This window comes from Pinus tabuliformis, chromosome 1_1 (assembly GCF_031772625.1).
Source record: "Pinus tabuliformis cultivar Carrire ecotype Pingquan chromosome 1_1, CPIR1, whole genome shotgun sequence".
Taxonomy (NCBI): domain Eukaryota; kingdom Viridiplantae; phylum Streptophyta; class Pinopsida; order Pinales; family Pinaceae; genus Pinus; species Pinus tabuliformis.
In genome coordinates, this window is record NC_142297.1 from 519,928,858 (window position 1) to 519,951,822 (window position 22,965).

At 33.7% G+C, this 22,965-nt stretch overlaps 1 pseudogene; it reads left to right on the forward strand.

Moving 5' to 3' along the window:
* The first annotated feature begins 2,327 nt into the window (after positions 1 to 2,327).
* On the forward strand, positions 2,328 to 16,114 carry LOC149214073 (peroxisomal adenine nucleotide carrier 1-like; annotated as a pseudogene).
* The last annotated feature ends 6,851 nt before the right edge of the window (positions 16,115 to 22,965 follow it).

The window sequence follows — 22,965 nt, forward strand, 5'->3', positions numbered from 1 at the left end:
TGGAGAAGCATAATGAGAAACAAACATTGGCTACTACGAAATTTGAGATGGGAGGTTGGAAGGAGGAATAAGATAGAAATAGGACTAGATGATATCAAAGGAGTAGAGGGAATACATACTCTTTCTATTCCCATCCTTGAGAATTTACATAAGAAAAAGCTTTACATTATGAACTAAATCTCGTGTGATTGAGGATCCTCTTTTGTTACAAGTTATTGGCTTAATGCATTTGAATTTGGATTTCTAGAGGATTTATTTGTGGAATGGACATGTTTCACAACACAATTAAGTCTAGCAGGTTTAAAACTCACTGAGAAGAAAGAAAAGTTATCATGGGAAGGCGTTATGTCTAATCAGAAGATCTCGGTTAAAGAGATTTATAAACATATTTCTCATGGACATGGCTTGAATGATAATGCCTTTTGGTTTCATAACACGTGGAAATGGGATATACCTCTCAAATTAAAATGTTTTATGTGGATGGTGGTCCACAATAATATTTTAACTTGGGATAATATCCATAAAAGGGCCTTTCAGGATCTTGGAAGATGCTCTTTATGCAAAGAAGATTTAGAAGACATAGAACATCTATTTCTAACATGTCCTTTTGTGATCTCAGTATGGAGTGGGGTTCTTCAAACACTTAAAACACATATAATCTAGAACATGGTTTTCCATTTAGATATGTCTCACTCAATGGTTTTATGGTTTCAAGACATATCATTCATTTCCTTTATATATTTGGTGGGGCATATGGAGAAGTGAGAATGAAAATATTTTTGAACAAGCAGAACCAGATATTAGAGACGTGTATTTAAAGATCTCTGCATATTTTATGGATATATGGCTAATGAAGGAGGAACAACATAGAATAAATTTTCGACTCGTGGAGCTATGGTCATAATTTCTTGTTGTTTTATTTATTTATTTATTTTTTTATGGAGCATCCACAAATAGGACTTGGGGAAGTGGGACACATTTAGTTTTGAAGCCATACAGCAACTTCCATTTCAGTTGGTATAGTAGCACAGGGTCAAATAATAGGGTTGAGCTAATCATACCCTTGGGGGATCTTCTATGTGCTAACTAGCTTGCAATTGAATATTTACCTGTATTTGGAGATTCCAAGATGATCCTAAATTGGGTACAATTGAGAACAAAATGTGGACCACCTTCCCTTAATTTTTGGATGCAATGCATAAGATATTTGATGAATACCTTTCAGATACTGGCCTTTAATAATGTATATAGAGACTAGAATCAAGTGGAAAATCTCCTATCAAAGAAGGGATGCAATTGTGTGCCAGGGAGGATTTTATACTCAGTTTTCGATAAAGGATTACTTTTGCAACTAGAGGAGTTTAACCTTATAAAGGGATTCCCTTGACAAATTTTCCTTCATTTGGTTTATTTGTCATCCATTCAGGACAATTTTCATAGATCATGATATATTTTTATCATGTTTGAATCATATATGTTATATTTTTCATCATAAAAAACTTTAAGCTTTTTTTGTGAAAATTGATATAGTAGACAATTTTCAGAAATAGAAGAACTATGATTTAGAGTAATAAGATACTTAGAAATTTAGACATTTTATTTTAAAATCTAATATATGGCATGAAAAAACATTAACAATGAAATACCAAAGTATATATCTACTTTTTATTAATGAAAATCAATATTTTTTTCCTTATTAAGAATAAAAAGAAATTTAATCTATCTAAATTCTTGAATACTTGATTAATCCAAATCTAAAATAAATCTAGTATCAATTTTGAATTCCAATTCTAAGTCCAATTGACTAGTGAACAACACCTCATTCAATAGCGTTGTGAACCATTACATGTGGTTACATAAAACAATCCTGCCTAATTTTAAAATTAGCTTCATAAAAAAACTCAAACTTCAATCCAGACTAGCACAAGGATCTAGTCGAACTTTTCACAGTCTGGTTAATTCAGACACCAAACATCCAATGCTACTGTGTACCACATGGTCAAAATTGTCAACAACGACTGCAATATGAACTTCATCATAAATGATATCCAGGTAAGTCAAGAGTCGGCACCATCACTTGCTTCAAACTCCCATCTATTGGATTCGTTAAACACGTTGATTTTTCTCTATTCTAATCCCTCAAGGAGACTTTTAGTTTTGATTTGGAATCTAAGTTACAAGCAACCCAAATTCTTATTATTGGACCTCCAACATCAATCATTAATTTTCTTTATTCTCACTTTGGGTTTTGAATACATGATTTTGTAACCCCACAATAGACATATATATAATAGATTAGAGATCTTATTCGGTGGAATTTATATGCGATGGGGGTTTATTTTGAATCTTTAACAAAGGAAACTTCAGGATCCACAACAGGGCTCATCAACACTACCATATTGTATCCCTTATATACATGTAATACCAAGTACCAGGCAGAGGTTTATAGCAGGGGTCGACAAAAATACAAGTTTCTAGCTCGAGCACATATTTGCCTTAGAATTAAACTGGGTTGTTTCTTTTTTTTTTGGAATGGGATTTGCTGAATTCAATATCTGGCACATGTATTTCCTTAGAAATCATATGGGTTAAGTATTTTGAAACGGGTTTTTGTATCTGGTTGTAATTTGGGTCATTGGATCCTTGGGTTAGTGTGCTTAAAATTGGTGGGGTTGATCCTCTTGTAAGGATGCACTGAATTTAGATGGTCTATTGGGTGCATTGAAGATGGACACTAAAATTGACCCACATTAAACCTCCATATCTTGAATTCAAACAAATGGTTTACATTCAAATATTAGACATAGGTGAAACCCCAAGGTGCACGCATGACCTTGGTTTAGATGGCTCTGTGCCAATAATCATTCATTTCGCTTTGAAGATTAAAGCTTAACTAAGATTGAAATGCATGCAACCTATATAATTTGTTAAATATCCCAATGGATGGTTCCTGATATAGGATTTATTTTCCCAATATGGAATCTATGTGTTTACTTTGCTTTTGAGTTTGAAAAATAATTGTGTAGTCGTTCTATTTTGGTACAGAATTAATAGGTCCATGGATTCACCGCATTTTGTTTTTGAGCTGTCAAATTGCAATGATTAAAAATAACTCCATTCTAATTAGGCATCTATATTCTCACCATTGCTTAAAAGGGTTGCACTATTTTCTTAAAGGTTTTTGACCAGCATAGCCTATCTACTTAGCATTTTATCCATAATAGTCAAAGTAACATTTTTTCAGAGGGATGATTATTTTTTTTGTTAAAGAAGCTCCCATTCTATTCTATGTTCCATATTATGACATACAAATATCACTTGAGACTTCACCATATCCATGATGTCACCAATCTATACCAACCAACCGTTCCGAAGGCCAAGTAAATTCATTGATAATCCAAGCTCCCTTAGTAACCTATGGTACTTTCTAAATCACCCTCTCCAAAATCATCTAGTAAACATTTTCACTATGGAAGAGGATGCATGCATTTTAGGAATTAGGTCCTTAAACACCTTGACTACTATATTTTACTCTGAGTTGGTGTAACACCCCTCCCTTGTGTACTAAATTATTGTAAACCTAAGCTAACTTAAAGCTAGGTGTGATATCCTCCCTTATGTGTTAAATTTTTGTAAACCTAAGCTGAGTTAAATCTAGGTGTGATACCCTCCTTTGTGGGTTAAACTATTCTAAACCTAAGATGAGGAAAGCTAGGTGATATGTAATATGAAAAGAAAATGTGTTATTAAATAAATTAATAAAATAAATCACTTGGAGGGTGGAGCGCAAAGGGAGAGGAGATCCTTGCCAAATCCCATGATGAATGGGATAGAGATGAATATTTCATGATAAAGCTTCTAGAATTGATTCTAGATAAGCTTGGATGGATTGGAGATCCATCGAATGGATGGGAGACAATGATCCATCAAACATAAAAGATTTGCGGGAGATAAAGGCAAGATTTTATGAGGAAAATCCTCGTGGGAGATAAAGACGATATTTTTTGAAAAAGACCTACGAAAATGGAAAAATCCATAAAAGAGGGACGCCGCTAATGGTAACTAAATCATGAAAAAGGGTATTAAATACCCAATGCATTGATCAATTGAGCACAGTTGATCCTTGGAAAGATCTTCGGCTTTGGGGTAATTAGAGGTGATTCATGGTTGGGCGGTGGTTCTCCTCCCTGTAAGTGATGGTTTTTAAATGGATTCACATGTGTGGAATGTTTGTATGTTGGTCTCTTACCCTTTATGTCATTATAGTATTTGGTTTAGTTATATACATGCTGCATTAATTGTTGGTATGGAAGAAGTGCAGTTATGTATATGGATTTTTAATGTATTTCATGTTAAAATCAATAGAAGGATTAAGTCATGTGATGAAATGGTTGTGGAATCTAAACTTGGTCCTTAATTTAATGTGATGAAGGAAAATAGTATGCCTATAACTTATGTGATCATTGTATGGGAGAATGATAACTATACCTGATAAATGATTTGGTCCTAAGTCTGAAAATTGTAAGCCAGAGATTTATGTTATTTAATCTATGCATTAAGGTACTATAAGATGAGATTCATCCATTGAGGTGTTCCACTTCTGTACTTGTATTGCATAAGATATCTATTGATGAATCTATCTGTATTCATGTAATTAATTTCATTCTTATGCATATGGATGAGGAAATATCCAATGAATCTAAAGGTGGTCATCATTTTGGTAGTGAAGGATCATAGTATGTTTTTCATTAAATTCTCTATTTTAACATGGCAGATAGAGGTGGTTGCATGCAGATCAAATGGTATAATGCATTTAACATAATAGTTTATGATGGTCAAAGTATCTATTGCATGCATACTCAATGGGGTCTGATTTGCATTCTGTATGTTACCTAAGAGTCATCTTTATTATGAAAATAATGAATTCTTATTATGCATGTGCTCTTATTGCATCTTTATGTAGCAGTAGGGCATATTAATTGTATGAAAACACTTATGAGCAATCTGTTTAAAGCGTAGATGTGATGCATGTGATTGTCTAAGTTAATGGATTTTATAAAGTTTATGCATGCATATGGTAATTACGATTTATGGGTGTTGAATCAAGTTATTGGCATGAGCTCTAGAGGCATGGAGAGAAGTTATGAGGTAGTTTCTTTCTATATATATATATATATATATATATATAAGGGTAGAAGATATCAAACTCATGCATGTCACAAGAGGCTTGATGGCTACATGTTATTTCTCCTCCTTCCTTCCAATCTATGGTTATGTCTATAAAATTGTTCAAGGAAGGTGAGATAATGTATCTATGGTATATGGTTCCTCCCTGAATGTGGTGTAGTAGTCAAATTAGGAGAAAGGAATATGGAATCTTAACTATATCTAAAGGAATAAAAAAAAAACTATGGGGTTAGGGGTTATATTTCTGGGTAGGCCATGGAGGTTCGTTACAAATGGTATCAAAGCCATAGGTTCAAACACTAAGGCCTATGGACTCATCCACCTCCGTAGAGTTATGTTGACGGGTTTTAATTATAAAATCTCTATAAGAAAAATAAACCAGATCCATAAAGATGAAAATTGAATCTTGAAACTTAGAACACGTTAATGTCATATTGATTTTCTTGTCATTAAAAAAAATTAAGATTCCTTAGGTTGAATCCAAATGTTAACATGGTTTATTGAGGAATTATTGAGGAATCATTAACATATGCATGATAATTTAATTAGATCAAGAAATTAAATTTAATGAAGAGTTCTATGCATTATGGGAAGATGTTGACTTCTACCCATCTAGATTGTGTATCGAGACTGGATTTTTTTTTGTATTAAGTCAATGTAAAAAGAAGTTGTGAAAAAAAACCTCTAATCAACCTCGAATTGCTATCAAATTAAAACTCGCTCTCCCATCGCCTACCTTTAAGGTAGATACTTTTGGTCTATATTATAGAAGTTAATGGCATAAGCGGCCTCATCCCTAATGCTGCAATGCCAAGATAAAATCTGATTTGGGCATAATGAGATATGCATGTTGAGTATGGGATTGTTTAAAAACTTTGAGGGGCATATCCGTTTTTTAATTATGACAGGTCAACACATCAAGTGGCAATTCATTTTGGGATGATCAACCAATAACAAAGGAGCAGCGGAAACCTAATCCACTCTGTCATAAGACATTAATACATGAGTATATGCATTGACCTCGTCATAGTTAAAATAAGATTATACATTACAGAGGCGTACAAATGTGAATCTGCCTCTGAAATTAACAACTCCATGCATTCGCCCACTATTCTATAGATGCCGGTTGTTAGTGTGTTACTTTGTATCACTCCACAAGTGGATATGGTAAGGCTTAGAGATCTTCCTTAACGCAATCAGAGGACCAAGACTTTCTGCCCATAATCCTCTCGCTGAAGGTTAGCATCCAGTGATTAGATGTCTCGCTGCTGAGTATGTAGCAGGAATGTTCATTCTCTTAGGGAGATCATCTGGCATGAAACAACCATCGTAGAGTTGTAGGTACAAGCTAAGAGTTGGTTGTCCTTCTCAATGGAATGTTTTATTCCCCATGCATTGTTTAAAAAAAAAAAATAGGTAGTGTTTGTCTAGGAATAGTGTTTAAGCAACAACACATTCCAAGGCACAAAAAAATCATGCAACTAGGGAAAGTCATCGTCACCTCTCCAATCATTCATTGATCTGAAGGCGGTTGTGGGAGGATAGGGTTACCCTAGAAATGCTCATAGAATGGTAAAAGAAATCAATGATTTTTTTTAAAACATATGGTTTCTATAATACATATATGAATTTATCTAAAAGGGTATGAGTATCGAGATTTATGCGATAAGATTTACCTATAATCAAACTCTAACGACCATTGGCATGTAAGCCTTGCTGATGTGAGGGCGGTGAATTTTAGTATTATTTTCAGGAAAAGGTATGGCAAAGCGGCAGCTTTCCATTCAGGCCAATAGTGGAATAAAGAAAAGGCTGCTAAAGTAGCATGATTACTATAAAATTCCACAAAGCTCACCTGCCTTAGCTTTTAAAGCATCACCGCATGGAAAAAGCATTGGACTATTGTTTCCTTTATGCCAATCCGATTGGTTTCCTTCCACTTCACGAAAATGCTTCTGATAAGAATTCACAAATGCTTCGAAAAAATAAATTCAAAAGGATAAGGGTTATCCTAACCTTCCTGTGTCAACGTATGTTTTTTCCTATGCAGGGGGGGCGACATAGAGATGGGGATCGACAGATCTGTTAGGGTTCTCAAACCCAAGCGAAGAAGCACACACAATGTCTTAAGGATTGAAAGTTCTTCATTTTGATGTTTTGTGGATGGAAAGTTTGTACCTAATAGGGTTATCATCATTTGCATGCAATGAGTGTCAACGCGCCATTAATGTTGCACTCCCAAGTTTAAGGTGTGCATATATGTCTTGCGTTGACAAAGTAGACCGTGGTGTGTAATAGGTTTCGTAATGGTTCTGAGTGGCATGACTATCAAGTGAGAGATTTAATGTTACTGCAACATGATATTAAAATATGTAGTAGTGTTTTTTTATTAATTTCCACGTCGACCATCATGAATTTTTTTTTACTCTCGACCTAGTAGTTGTTTTTTCCCTCCTGTCAGAGGGACTTACAACTTTCCAAAGGGTGGAAGCCGCCCTGTAGGCGACGGATCGGGTGGAGGAAAATTCATTAGGAACAAGCCTGCGATGATGTGTTGAGGAGAAGAGTTAGTGCACGTAGGCATCAGAGATACTGTTGCCGAGCAATGATGTCCAGTGTAGGCTGGAAACCAGGACAGGGAAGTAGCACGATTCTTAGGAACAACAATCTGCCTCCAACTGCTTGACTTCAACTGGCTCTAGAGCTTCGGCACATTGCTGTCTCCCCCCTCCACCTGGATTCGTATGTCCACCTCCCACGGAAAAAGTAATTAAAAACAATTACCATTAAATTTTTGTTAAATGAATGAATCCTTGTAAGGTCGTTACACGTTGACGATGATATATATATATATATTTCTTTTTATGTTGATTGTATTACGCTGTGAGCGTTTTTATTTTTGGAAGTCAGATAAGTCAAGATTCGAATGAAAACGAGATTTCTATTTACACCAGAGAAGGGATCAGTGGTGAAGCCCTTTCACTATTGCACCAAATGAAACGAACAGGAATCGATCCCAACCACATTACCTTTGCCAACGTTCTCCCATCGTGTGTGGACCTGGCAGAACTAGAGCAGGTTCATGATAATAATGATTTTGAAGTTTTTGAATTGAAAATATATACATAATTGTTTACAATTTCCGATCCAAGTGGTTACTAATGCTTGTTTGCATTTTCCCATTGACTTTAATGTTGCCTTTCTCCATGGCAAGTTGATCTTCAAACAACTCAGTGTTTGCTCTAATACCTATTTCTACCACAACCATATCAGTAGCTACGAAAGTTCCATTCTTTAAAATTACTACAACCACCTGGTTATGTCAAGCATGAAAAATATCATCACAGGCCACCAGAGAACAAGAGTGTGGGCGAGCAAAGAACTGCAGCCTATAACAAACCAAAATTTGTTTGTTTGTGTTTAAAGATAAAAGCAAACAAACAACTGAATATGCAACAAGATGAATTTTAGTGAATTTCCATGGTTGATAAGTGAAACATTGCAAGCTGCTATTTTTGGAAACAAAACTAAGTTTGTTTTTTTTACTATTAAGTGAAAAAGTCGAAATAATATAGTCAACATACAAATCGATATCATGTTACATGTATCTTTCATTGTGAAGCTTCTTAGAAAAGAAAAAAAAAACTTATTGATGAATAAAAGACTAGCTGCTTCTACATGGTTCAATAATAGGAAAATCTGGTCATATAATGATTGTAAATTAATCATCACTATTTATGCATAAGAAAATAATTTCTTATTTATAATTGCATAGAAGAATTAAATCCTTATGTATAAGGATTTCCATAAAGGAAAATTTTCTACCTGCAATTCTAGTTTATTTTAGTGGGTTGACTTTCATGTAAATCTCCAAAATAGTCATGCTTGAGCATGTGGAGATTTTGGTATCGAAAGTGAAGGTAAAATACATATTTATGCATGATAGCAACCATATGTACATAAAACGAAACTTGGGAATTCTGAATGATGAAGAGAAAATAGAAAGTTTTGCTTAAAACCTCTAACATAATTTCTACCATTGGATCAACATCCCAAACCATCACATGAACCGGTTGATGAACTGTGTGGAAAACTATATTGGAATTGATTGTTCCAATAGGTAAGAGATTTAAATGGTGACTGGTACAATTGTGGTATATATGCATGGCTAAATAAAATCACGTAACCCTAGAAAAGAAGATTAGATAATAAAGAAAACCATGGTTTTACCATTGTTTTATTGATACATATACCCATGCATTGTCATGAATCATATGTGTTACCATACTCTGGCTAAGTGGTCATTCAGATAAAAATGTTTTAAAAAGGATCATGCTTAATATCCATGCATAGTAATGAGTCATATGAATCTTCCATGTAAGCACTTCCTGATGAATTCTGGTATTGATGGTCTCTTACATGTTGAAAGAAAGTAAAAGTCATTGCTCAACAATCATAAAGATGTTGGTTACACCAATTCCTATTAAGGGGGAGTATGTTTTGTAGAAGAAAAGAGTGTGATTGACCTAATGATTATATTGGTAAAGTAGTGTGGATTTATTGTTGTGTTGTGATAGACTGTATTTTTGTTGCTTAGATGTTGGGAATAGTTGTGAATTGTAACATCAATGATAGAGTGCTATCAATGCTTACAAATATGCATAGCATGTATAAATTTGGTTTTTTCCTCTATGCAAGGGATTTGAGTTGCTTGAACTATATTGAAATTATATTTTGTTAGCATACATGCATGGGCTGTTATGTGCCAACAATAAATAGGCAAAGTATGCATGACTATGTTTAAGAGTCAAGCTCGACAAGGGAATTGAAGGTTATTAGTCTTACAGGAAAAATATTATAACTAAAGTTGTTATAGCATGCAATAGGGAGAAAATGCCTTAAAAGTAAGTAATGCACATGGGAGGAAGATATCATTACTTGATTGACCCACTTACATATGTTGCCTTCATGAGCGAAAGAATCACAATTCTCATAAAACTATACTTTGATTCTCGAAAGAGATTAAACTATGGTCATCATGCTATAAAAACAACTTATAAATGGTATAGTTTCTGCGAAGTATTATACCAAGGTAAATAATGGTGAGAACATGTTATAATACAAGACTATATAACCTATACAAAATGTCATTCAAATTTATCCTTTGATTAATGCATCTACATACAGTGTGATTTGTTCTTCGGTTGGAAGAAAGTATGGTTAAGGGAAAATTTAACTTAACTAGATTTTCAGGGCATATGCATCTTTCGATGGATATGCATAATAGAACCTATAAGTATCCTTAAGTGCAAACCATAGTAATTGATGAAGTAGCAGAAATGGTATGGACCACTGAGTCAATTAAATGGTATCTAACAATTTATTTAAATAGATTGATATCATAATTTGTACCAAGAAATTTTGAGAGGTTCTTTTATTGGATTGCATTGATAATGTGTTTGGACAACATAAGAAATGTTGCTTAATTCAAATAGGAATTCATAAAATAGATAACTCATCTTTTGGTTAAGGGTATGATGAAAATATGTATGAAAACAGTACTATACTACTGATACTGTAACCAAATGAAATCTGGAAATGATCCACACTTGAAATAACTTTCTTTGATTACTGAAAAAAACCATGCTCATACAAAATTCTTGTCAACTGAGCACAATTGTTTTAATTGCTAAAAAAAATGTGGACAAGTTTTGTCATGTAGGTGATACCATGGCAATGGTATGATGGGCTATAACATAGATGGTACTATCTACAGCAGTACATAAGGTACCCATATGACTACATATGTTACATGTTTGAAATATGATATGTATATCAGTGTATATAATACACATTGTGTGCAAGAATGTTTACATTGGGTAGATCTCTGGCAGGACAATCGATTGGGTGGTTACACAGAAGAAGAAAAGAAAGAAGTGGTTCAAGGATAAGTAACCATGGTTAATTGTAGTTTGGCATACATACAATTTTGATGCATATATATATATATATATATATATATATATATATATATATATATATTGGCATACATACTATTTATAGATTATCTAATTATACTTTTATAACTAACTAATATTTATATATAATAACTTTATAACTAACAATTTTAGATTAATTTATTTTATGATTTACTTATTCTAATTTACTTATTCTAATATATATTTATAATTATAAAATGATCCATTTCGTATTTTAATAAAAATATTAACTTATTTAATAAAGTTTTTAACCCTTATCTAAGTCAACTAGCCGTTCACGGTCAAATCTAGCCGTTGTCATTATAGCTGTTACCTGATCTAGAATATTCTACTATCTATTTAATATGCAAAGTGAGATTTGTTCACTCAACTTGTCCTGATGATGAACCACACTAGTTGGTTTGAAATGCATCGACAAAGTTTTTTCTACATGTGAGTTACGCTGAAATTCTTCTTATAATATATTGTTATGTGAACTAATCTGTTATGACCTTGCAAGCATATTAACATGGAAAATATTCTAACAGATGTATTGTATGCAGAGAGACTGCAAGAAGTAGGTGTCCGACAAGAACACAAAAGCTTGAAAAAATTCAAGAAGAGAACATGCATTCTCTAGATAAATTCAAATACAAGCAATAGCTACTTTAATAATATTAAGTAACAGATTATGATATTTATCATAGTTAAAATTTTGCATCTATCAATTCTCACAAATGGTTTGAAAAAAAATGTTACAGGTAGCTATGAAAGGAGAGCATTCCTCGAGACCAATGTAGCTATGGAAGGAGAGGTGTTGGGAGCACTCCTTGTGACCAATGTACATCAGCAAAATTGCATCAGATGGCAGAGCCATGAGAGCTGTTGATTCAAAAACCAACTACCTGTGAACGAGGACATGATGTAGAGATACACCCAGGAAAGTGTAAAATTTGGGGGGGGGAGTGTGTAACACCCCTCCCTTGTGTACTAAATTATTGTAAACCTAAGCTAACTTAAAGATAGGTGTGATATCCTACCTTTTAGGTTAAATTTTTATAAACCTAAGCTGAGTTAAAGCTAGGTGTGATACCCTCCTTGGTGGGTTAAACTATTCTAAACCTAAGCTGAGGAAAGCTAGGTGATATGTAATATGAAAAGAAAATGTGTTATTAAATAAATTAATAAAAAAAAATCACTTGGATGGTGGAGCACCAAGGGAGAGGAGATCCTTGCCAAATCCCATGAAGAATGGGATAGAGATGAACCTTTCATGATAAAGCTTCTAGATGTGATTCTAGATAAGCTTCGATGGATTGGAGATCCATCGAATGGATGGGAGATAAATATCCATCAAACATGAAAGCTTTGTGGGAGATAAAGGCAAGCTTTTATGAGGAAAATCCTTGTGGGAGTTAAAGACGAGCTTTTCCGAAAAAGACTTAGGCAAATGGAAACTAAATCATGAAAGAGGATATTAAATACCCAATGCATTGATCAATTGAGGACAATTGATCCTTGGAAAGATCTTCAGCTCGGGGGGAATCAAAGGTGATTCATGGTTGGGTGGTGGTCCTCTTCCCTCCAAGTGATGGTTTTTAAATGGATTCACATGCGTGGAATGTTTGTATTTTGGTCTCTTACTCTTTATGTCATTATAGTATTTGGTTCAGTTACATTATAGTATTTGGTTCAGTTATATAGATGCTGCATCAATTGTTGGTATGGAAGAAGTGCAGTTAGGCATATGGCTTTTTAATGTATTTCATGTTAAAATCAGTAAAAGGATTAAGTCGTGATGAAATGGCTGTGGAATCTAAATTTGGTATGCCTATAACTTATGTGATCATTGTATGGGAGAATGATAACTATACCGGATAAATGATTTGGTCCTAAATCTAAAAATTGTAAGCAAGAGCTTTATGCTATTTAGTCTATGCATTAAGGTACTTTAAGATGAGTTGCATCCATTGAGGTGCTCCACTTTTGTACTTGTATTGCATAAGATATCCATTGATGAATCTATCTGTATTCATGTAATTACTTTCATTCTTATGCATATGGATGAGTAAATATCCAATGAATCTAAAGGTGGTCATCATTTTGTTAGTGAAGGATCGTAGTATGTATTTAATGCTATATAAAGTCTCTAGTTTAAGATGGCAGATAGTGGTGGTTGCATGTGGATTAGATGGTATAATGCATTTAATGGAATAGTTTATGATGGTCAGAGTATCGATTGTATGCATATTCAATGGGGTCTGATTTGCATTCTATTTGTTACCTAAGAATCATCTTTATTATGAAAATAATGGATTCTTATTATGCATGTGCTCTTATTGCATCTTTATGTAGTAGTAGGGCATATTAAGTGGATGAAAACACTTACGAGCAATTTGTTTAAAGAGTAGATGTGATGAATGTGTTGCATGTGATTATTTGAGTTAATGGATTTTATAAAGTTTATGCATGCATATGGTAATCAGGATTTATTGGTGTTGAAGAAAGTTATTGGCATGAGATCTAGAGGCATGCAGAGCAGTTAGGAAGTAGTTTCTATCTATATATATAAGGGTAGAAGATATCGAACCCATGCATGTCACAAGAGGCTTGATGGTTGCATGTTATGGCTCCTCCTTCCTTCCAAGCTGTGGTTATGTCTATAAAATTGTTCGAGGAAGGTGAGATAATGTATCTATGGTATATGGTTCCTCCTTGAATGTGGTGTAGTAGTCAAACTAGGAGAAAGGAATATGGAATCTTAACTATATCTAAAGGAATTAAAAAAAAACTATGGGGTTAGGGGCTATATTTCCGGGTTGGCCACAGAGGTTCGTTACAATTGGCAAAGGTCAAGGCTTAAAGGTAACTCCATGCTTATCATTCTACCAAATGGTTAGTGTGTCTTAAGAAGCTTGTGTTGGTCGCTTATGAAGTGTTGATCATCATGTTTTATTTGCCTAGGATTTTTCTCTAAATGGTTATAATGATTCTGGGAATTGATTAAATTACCTTCCCCAAATAGATCTAATAGATAGTTTCATCATGGAAAGTATGCATCCTTTTCAAGAACTTTGTCCTTGAACCCCTTGATTTAAATCCATAATCTCACTCAAATTGAGTGTCTTAGATCCACAAGTATGCCTTCCAGGTGAATTCATTTCTCATAGTAGTTGTGGTGGACAAACTGTATATAGTATTTTACTATTTTGGATAAAATAACAGATGTTATAATTTTTAAATTTTTAGGAGTACGCAACTTTATTCAAAGTTAGTGGGTTATAAAAAAATAATTTAGTTATTTATCTATTTTGGAAAAAACCCAATATATCACTGAAAGGGATATAATTGTCATCTCTTCAAAGATTACATGCTAAGCCATAATTACATCAAAATAGCCTCGTCCCTACCTACCCCTATGCAAGTGTGGCCTGCATGAAATTTAGCTCACCTGTCTAGCTTGTTGTGGTCTTTTCTCAAGTCAATCAATTGAGTGGAACATTGAATAATTGCACAATCCGAAAGTAAGAACTTATTCATTCTAGCTCCCCTTTCTTTGGGCAGATCATCAAAATTATTGCCACAACTATTTTTCCGTAGGAAATGGAGGGCAATTGTCTTGATTACCTGCCATACACTTCAGACAAATTTGTGCTAGTGCTAGAGATTCTTGTGAAGAACCAAGAAATAGTTTATTAACATTGTTTGTATGTCTTTACCTATAGTTATTGTCGTTTTCATGTTTTCTTTAGTTTTGTTTTAGTGTGTTTAGTCATATGGGTCGATTAGTAGTAATTTTCAGCATGAGAGACATAAGTGTTCATTGCCTATGTTTGGGGACAAATCTTAAGATAATGCTCCACCATTTGATCGAAAGTTGAAAAATATTTTATAATAAAACTATTCAGATAGTGCGATAATGTTCTTTTCTATCACCTATAATATGTATCAATAGATAAATATGTTAAAGATTGGTTTACCTTTAGTAATCTGAGGGTTGCATTTTTTCTATTGACAATTGCATCTTGATCTTGTGGAGTTGTTTTGCTTTGGCATGTTCATTATTTTCATTGCATATTATGATTGCTCAACGTTTTCTGCTACTGTTGAAATTTTTGCATACACTATGTTGTCAAGGTTTTGGAATTCACCTTAGTTTGAAATGTTTTAATGATTCCAACTAATTCTAAGTAAATAGGATTTTTCATCCTAGTCTTTGAGGATTATGAGGGATATTAGATAAATTATGTTTTCTTCCCTACGTAGGCTTGTAGAATAGTCATGCATCGATGAAAAATACTATAACTCTAGAACCCCCACTGTAAATATGAGTCATTATTACCATAGTCTGCAATTGCTCTTATGGAAATGAATTGTAAACGAAGCTACACTTTTTAGTATTTACTGATTCTTGTTATGTATTGTGCTTGAATGTGAAGACATCTATCTGATGTGTTGTGGGAGGTGGTTTCCACTAGGAAAATTCATGCTTTGTATCAGGGCCTTGGCACCAAAAATTTACAATCATTCATATCTCAATTTATTTACTTTTATAGCTATAGTTACTTTAAGAGATTTTACTTGAAACATAGGAACAAGTCTATGGGAACAAAGGAAAGTTTAGCTGTAGTTGCTACAACTAGAGCTTGCACAACTGTGATAACACAGGTACAGCTCCTTTTTCCTGTGTTGTCCTAGTGATTTGGATTTTCTAGCCAAATTTTGGTATTTTGACTTGTACATTTCTTGCTCAAATTTATACATCAACACTATGTTATGTTGTGTTTTATTTTGTTTTTGAAAGCCATTGGACACAACTTCTGCTTGGATATAAACTAGCGCATTTGGAAAATCAAAGGGAATTTGGAAAACTCTTGCTGAGGGTTCTTGGAAAGAGGCATTCGATGGACTTGGTCTCTCTACTACTGACATCAAATCCTGCTATATAGCTACTATTAACACCAAACTGTCTATTCAGTTTTTGAGTTAAAACTTTCCATTCTACATTTGTATATCCTTTATCAGTTCTATTTTACATGTTTAGATCTGATTGATATGTTCTTTATCTACTAATGGTTTATTTTATTTCTTACTTGGTATGGGAAAATGCATAATTGAAACTAGACTGTGAAAATATATATAAATCTAGAAAAAACCCTTTAACTACATTTCCTCATGATCAAAGCTTATGGCTTTGCTAAAATAGGCCTGCAACTTTAACAACAGAAAAGCTAGAGAGTCATTGTAGGTTCCACATGGCTTTAAGAATTTCCTTTCAATCTTGGGGTTTGAAAAAATTTATTTTCCCATTGAGATGAATTTTCTTAAAGCCATACAATAAATTTTGTGTTATCTGTGGTAAATATTGATGAAAATAACGTTAAATAATGTAGTGTATTGAATCACTATTCGATCTATATTTTGTTTGACTTAACTTTGTGTCTTTTGATGCTAGTCACTCTTTTAATGATTCAATTTCTCACTATGGTAATATTTTTTTGATTAATTGGTTTATATCATTTGTTAGATTTTATACCTTGTTTAACTCTGACAATCTTCTCCACATTACTAGGGTGCACTTAGTTGGCAGGTACAACAGTAGTAAGGGTGTATTTTTTGCAGATCCATACAACATTAATAATGGAAACAGTTTTTTATGGTTCCTGTGCACATTATAGTATGAGGGAGGTGTTGTTATGTAGGAGAATAGATGGTATATTTCTAATTTACATGTTGTTTAAGATTAAGCAATTCCATTTTTTCATCGGTTTAGTTTAGATTATAGTTCATATTTAGTTCAATTCAGTTCTACATGCATGATCTAATATTTGGAGGGCACAAAACCCTTGTTAATCAGAGCTCTTTTTCATGATAAGGTTCCAGTCTAGGTAGGGGGCAGTGTTCTCAAGGAAGGGGATGCATTCTTCTATTTGTCTTCTAGTTGCATGCAGTTACATGGCACACTTATCCATGCAATAGAGGTACACTAGATGATTAGACTTGGACTAGCGTTTGACTAAGTCACCATGAGTGCTTCATGCATGTGACTAGATACTTTGTATCTTTTCTCATCTTCTTATTCTATAAAGGAGATGTAGTGAACACTTCTGTGTTGGTTAGAAAGTTTTTGGTTTTGAGGTATTGCAATGTATTTTCTTTGATCTGCATTCACTAGAAGATAGATGTGATTGAGAGTTCATATTTGTATACATGCTCTTATTATTTTTCTGCAGTGTGTTTTTGTAGATTCTATTATACCCATCAAGGGCTTTAAATTACCTAGGATCTTAGGATTATTCTTTTAGTGAAAATTTTACTTACTATAGTTTGGATTACATGGTATCATAGCACTTTCACTTAAACTAATAGGAAGTTGTGCATGGATAAGATTGCAACTTGTTAGAGGGAGTTTTTGAAGGATTTCAAGGGTGGGATTCCCGAGCTTCAACAAGTGAAGAAGATTTCAACTGGTTAAGCGTTGTGGCCCATGGGGTGTGATGTCGTAGTTGCTCCAGGGATTGGAGTGTTATTTTGCGTGTTTGCGAAAGGTGGCCTCCAACTATAAGAGGTTGCAAATTTGATTCTTAGTTCTTGATATGTTTTAATGTTTGTTTAAAGAGTTGTAATCACAAGTAGTTAGGGTCTTTAGGATTGTCACATGTTGGATGGCACTTCCAACTCTATTATACTTTAGGATGTCGCATCCTTGGAAGAGGTTGAATTGTGGTACCTCATGGAGAAGGAGATTTTACTTTCAACAGATACCAAGGAGTTGGCTGAGCATGATTAGAATTGGTCAAACTAGAATGAGGAGTTTTGGATTTGGTGAAGGATCATCTAACCCATTTCATTGTAGAGAAGAAGATTGATAGGTAAATGAATATTACCTTGATTACATTGTATTGGAGCGAGAACATGTCTAGGAGAATGCTCTTAATGAAGAAATAGTTCATTACTTGCATGAGAAACACTACTACATTAGTTATCTATCTGATAAAGATCAAGAGTTGAGAGGGAAACGAGTTGCACTTGATGAAAAGGTAGAAGAAATGGACTAATTTGGATCAGTTTGAATGGCTTTGGTCCATATTGGCACCATTTTGTACAGTTTATAGGTGCTTGTGAGAAGTTACCCGCAATTGAAAGTTTTTGGGATGCATTTATCGAGGTGGAAATGAGATTGGAGATATTTTTAGCCAGTGATGAGGATGTACCAAAGCTAGCCCTCATTGGGAGAGTCAGGAAAGGAGGAAATAAAATAGGATCTGTGAAGGGTTAGAAGAAGAAGGAAGATTCAAGCTCTTTTAACCAGAAGAATAATAATTTGAGCCATATCAAGTGCAAGAAGCATGGCCAATATGCTTTTGAGTATCTTGAGAAGTAGAGGAAGGGTGAGTAACAATAACAATAAAATAGTTTTCAATAATTCTAGACGCTTCAATTTTGGATGGCCATTATGATTCTTAGTGTTCTAAGAAGAAAGAGAAGGGTAAGAAACAACATTAATAAAAATAGTTTCAAGGAATTTCAGAAGCTTCAAGTTCATACAAGTTCATTAAAAGGTGTGGTACAACCTTTGCTATGGTGTCATGCCTTTCCACCAGCATTGTTTCAAGTGTTTGTGGTATGTTGAGAAGGGAGCCTCAAGACATGACAGTAAACAAAATAGCTTTTTTCAATTGTCCAGATGAGTATACCTCACCGCTTCTAGACAATGTTATCTACCTTTAGGACAAAGTAAATGGAGCACTCCACATGAGGTACATGATGCTATCCTCCTTTAAGAAAATGTAAATAGAGAATTGCACATGAGATCCAGGTATATTTAAATTTTACAACACTTGCACACACAATTAGTGTGCATGATTTGGACATTACCTCTTGTTATGAAACTATAGGGACCTACCAATCCTTAATAACTTGCAAGCTATTTCTTAGAAGCATATATTTGGATGTGATTAGAATTCATCTTACATATACATTTAGTGAAGGAAACATGATTCTCCTCCCCAAATCTTGCACAAATTATTAAATTAATATCATTTAAACAAGAAAATTCTAAAGGTGGCCAAGATGCCACCTGAACTTGTAACATAAGGTTACCTATTCTGTAGGTGAAATTCAAGAAGCGTCATAAGTTCAACATCGACAAAATCATGATGAAAAATATGTCATGTTTAGCTTTCACCTAAATCTTTTGAGAAAGAAAACAACTACAACTACCCAACAGTCGTTATATTCAAACTTGGCCAAAATATTATTTGTATAGGATGGATACACCAACATGCAAGAGCCTCCTGTATTCTAAATCTTCATAGTCATGCCATCGCAACTTATAAGTAATGATATGTCAAGCCTTACACCATCTCCTGTCAAATCCTTCCAAGGAGAGCTCCTTTGACATATGATTGCTACGTCACTATTTCCTATTGTAGTCAACCACTCCTTAAAATCATGTTGTAGTTCTTAATCTAGATTCTATATACATCCAACTGACACCTCTATCCATTTTAATCATTGAAATTTTGGAATTATTCTCTATGATACATCTTTGTACTACACGCCATATCTAACTTGTATATGACAATGCATGCTCAACTACGTGAGGAGTATATGAGTGTGTGAGGGATTTCTTCAATTGTTCAAGTTGTATATATATATAGATATGTATGTATGTATGTATGTATTTCTTAATCCTGGGAATATTTTATAAAGCTTAAGTTATAAACAAAAACGGTATCTAACCACAAGAATTAAAATTGATATCCCATAGAGCAATGATGATGTCTTAGCTTTGTTCATTTTTGAAGAAATTTCTTTCAATTGAATATTAAGTTGAAAAAGGAGTTTATTGAAATTTGAGCAAATTGTGTATTCCCACTACTGACATTTGTCTTGACATTCCCCAGCTAACAAACAAAACACCCTCACTTTCTAGCTAGAGAGTAGTGAGAAAAGTAGTTGCACTCATAAATGCATTGAATATAGAAGAAAAAGAGAAATCAGATAAGATTTTTCATATGAATTCAGGGAACTTTGATGCATGCGAGAGAATTGCTACCCTCTTCTAAGGCTTACTACTAGAGGTCTTAAGGCAAAATCTAAGGTCACTTGATGATGGACATACTAACCAAACTTACAAGGAGGCACAATAGCATTCTGATATTTATGAAGAAAGGATAATAAGATTGTGCTGCTTTCATTCTATTTTGGAATTATGTGAATTTCCTTAACGGAGTAGAAATGAATTACAAATGCAGCCTATCATCTAAGAAATCATATTGGTAGGGAAACTAGCTCTAGATTAGTATACTCCCAAATAGATAGCACTTGGAGTAGAAAGGAGACTTTTATTACTTATATGTGTATGATCAACATGACTCCAAGATAATTCATTGTGGTTTTAAAGAAAAAAAACATTTTACTACATGAATATTTTGAAGCCATCATGGGAGACTTTGGATTGGAAAAGATTTTAGACCAAAGGGATTCACATGTCACTACTGTTGTTTTTGGTATTGTGGAGCAGATAGCCCAAAAATACTTTTCAATAGGACATTCATTAGGGAAAAATAATTTATTTGGTATGGAGGATATATTACTATTGTTAGACAAAATTATTCAATTATTAACAAAATTTGTTCTATGTAAAGAGATCTTAGAGATTGACCTTGGCCACAATTGTTGCCAATTATTTTAGGGATTTTTTTTACCATGTCACATGTGGTTTCAGGGTTTCATTTCAACCTTAGGGATAATCATGAAACAACTTTATTGTTTTAGGTAAATTATGAAATAGATATCCCATTCCCAATAGATTGAAGCATAGTATAACTAGTCTAGGCACATTTTCCAGTGGTATTTTCAAATAAACCATTATAGGCCTATTTCTGCCAGCATATAGATACTTGTAGCAACAAATACTTGTACCAAATCATATTATGTTATAGCATGTCATCATTATTAAACATGTATGTCTTCACTATGTATATGGTTGAACATATATTTGTTGGCCTTAATGACTCCTAGTTATATTGATTTTATATTGGAGTTTCTAAAATACATAATAATTATATATGGTGTATTTGCATTTGAAAATACACAAGATGCCACAAGTAATACTAATAATCAACTTCCCTAATGACTAGGAGGCCTTAAAACTCCATAGTGGTTTTTGCACTAAATGTGGGTATCATTGATTCATAAAAGTGGGATCTTAGGGAGACTTGTGGAGAAGTTGTTTGTAAAGAACAACCAAATTTAGAATTAAAACTTTGGAACCACTCTAACAAAAATAAAAAAGTTTCTCTTTATGCTTCCAAGGTAGCCGAGGACACCCCTACAGATTGGTAGTTACTGATTGTACATTCTAGTCTCATTGACATATTCTTTTGTCATTTGTTGGATATCAATAAAATTACCTTTCTCAGCTTACTGCAAATTAAAAATGTTAAACAACTGTAGTTTGATATGAATGCTCTGAAGGAAGGTCTCCATGTTGTGGAACCTATTATGCTTTTCTCTTAAATAAGATAAATGACCACCAAGGAATTCCTTCTCTAGAACTTAGTTCTCCTAACTAAAGTCCTTCCTTTGAGAGAGTATATGTTGTCCTATTAAATTCTTTGAACACACGAGAGATTCTGATCATCTGGAACTGCCTAGAGACCTCTTTCATTTGAGTAGCTAAGGGAGATATGGAAGTATTCTGAATCTGACCTTGTGCATTCATCAAATTAACATCCAGTGTTGAGTTCCCAAAGACCTATAGGTGACCAATATCCTTGTCAAAGGAAGATGTTAATAAGGAAAATAGAGCCTTCAACTTCGCCAAGTTATTTTTATCTTTGTCCACATTTTCCTTAGTTTGGAAATAGTGAGTGTCACAACAATAAAGCACAAACGTATGACTACAAATATGATGAGAATGTTGGCAAGAAATTCTACATGTAGTAAAATTTTTGTTTGTGTTTCAGTTGTATTTCTTGTAAGTTATCAAACTATAGTGTTATCAAAGGACAGTAGATACATGTGTTGATGATAATTATCACAATTGTAAGATATTCAAAAATAAAAGTTTAAAACCATTTTTATGTGGTCTATCTTCATTTAGTCTCATTTGTGTTACTGTTTTCCATCAGATAGAGTCAACTTGGTATTGTTGCTACAGTCTACCTCTATCAGAATCTTGATAAAGATGACTTATTTAAAAGTTTCATGCTCACTTATATCTAAAGTTAATAGCCAATCAACTTGCAAGTTTCATGATGGTATAATGAATCAATTATCTCTCAAGGAGGCCACAGGGTTATGTTAATGACAAGGTTATCATGCTTCAATCAACGAGAAAGTTCAATATGCCACAGGGTTTGGATATGAGCCTCCCAAATAATAATAACCAAGTCTGCATAGTTACTGTAGCTTTCACCAACAGGAATATAATATAATTTTACTGCAACAATGATCTTCAAGGAGGTCAAGAGATTGTGTAAAATGACCATTGAGTGCCCAGTGTTGACTAATCAAACCTTCATGTTCTTAGATTATCAATAACCTTGATTTAGGATACCTAAAACATAACCATAATATTTCTCTTGAGATCAATATGATCCTTCTTTAACTTTTCTCTTACGCAATCCCTTAGCCTTATTCCTGTAGCAAGTCAGATGATTCAATCCTTCAAGTAAGGCATCATAGTGACTTGACCCTATTGCAGAAAATTTCTATCTTCAAAGAGAAATATCCTTCCAAAACTAGAGGCATTGATAGAGAGAATAGGTGTTGAACAGTTGATACTAAT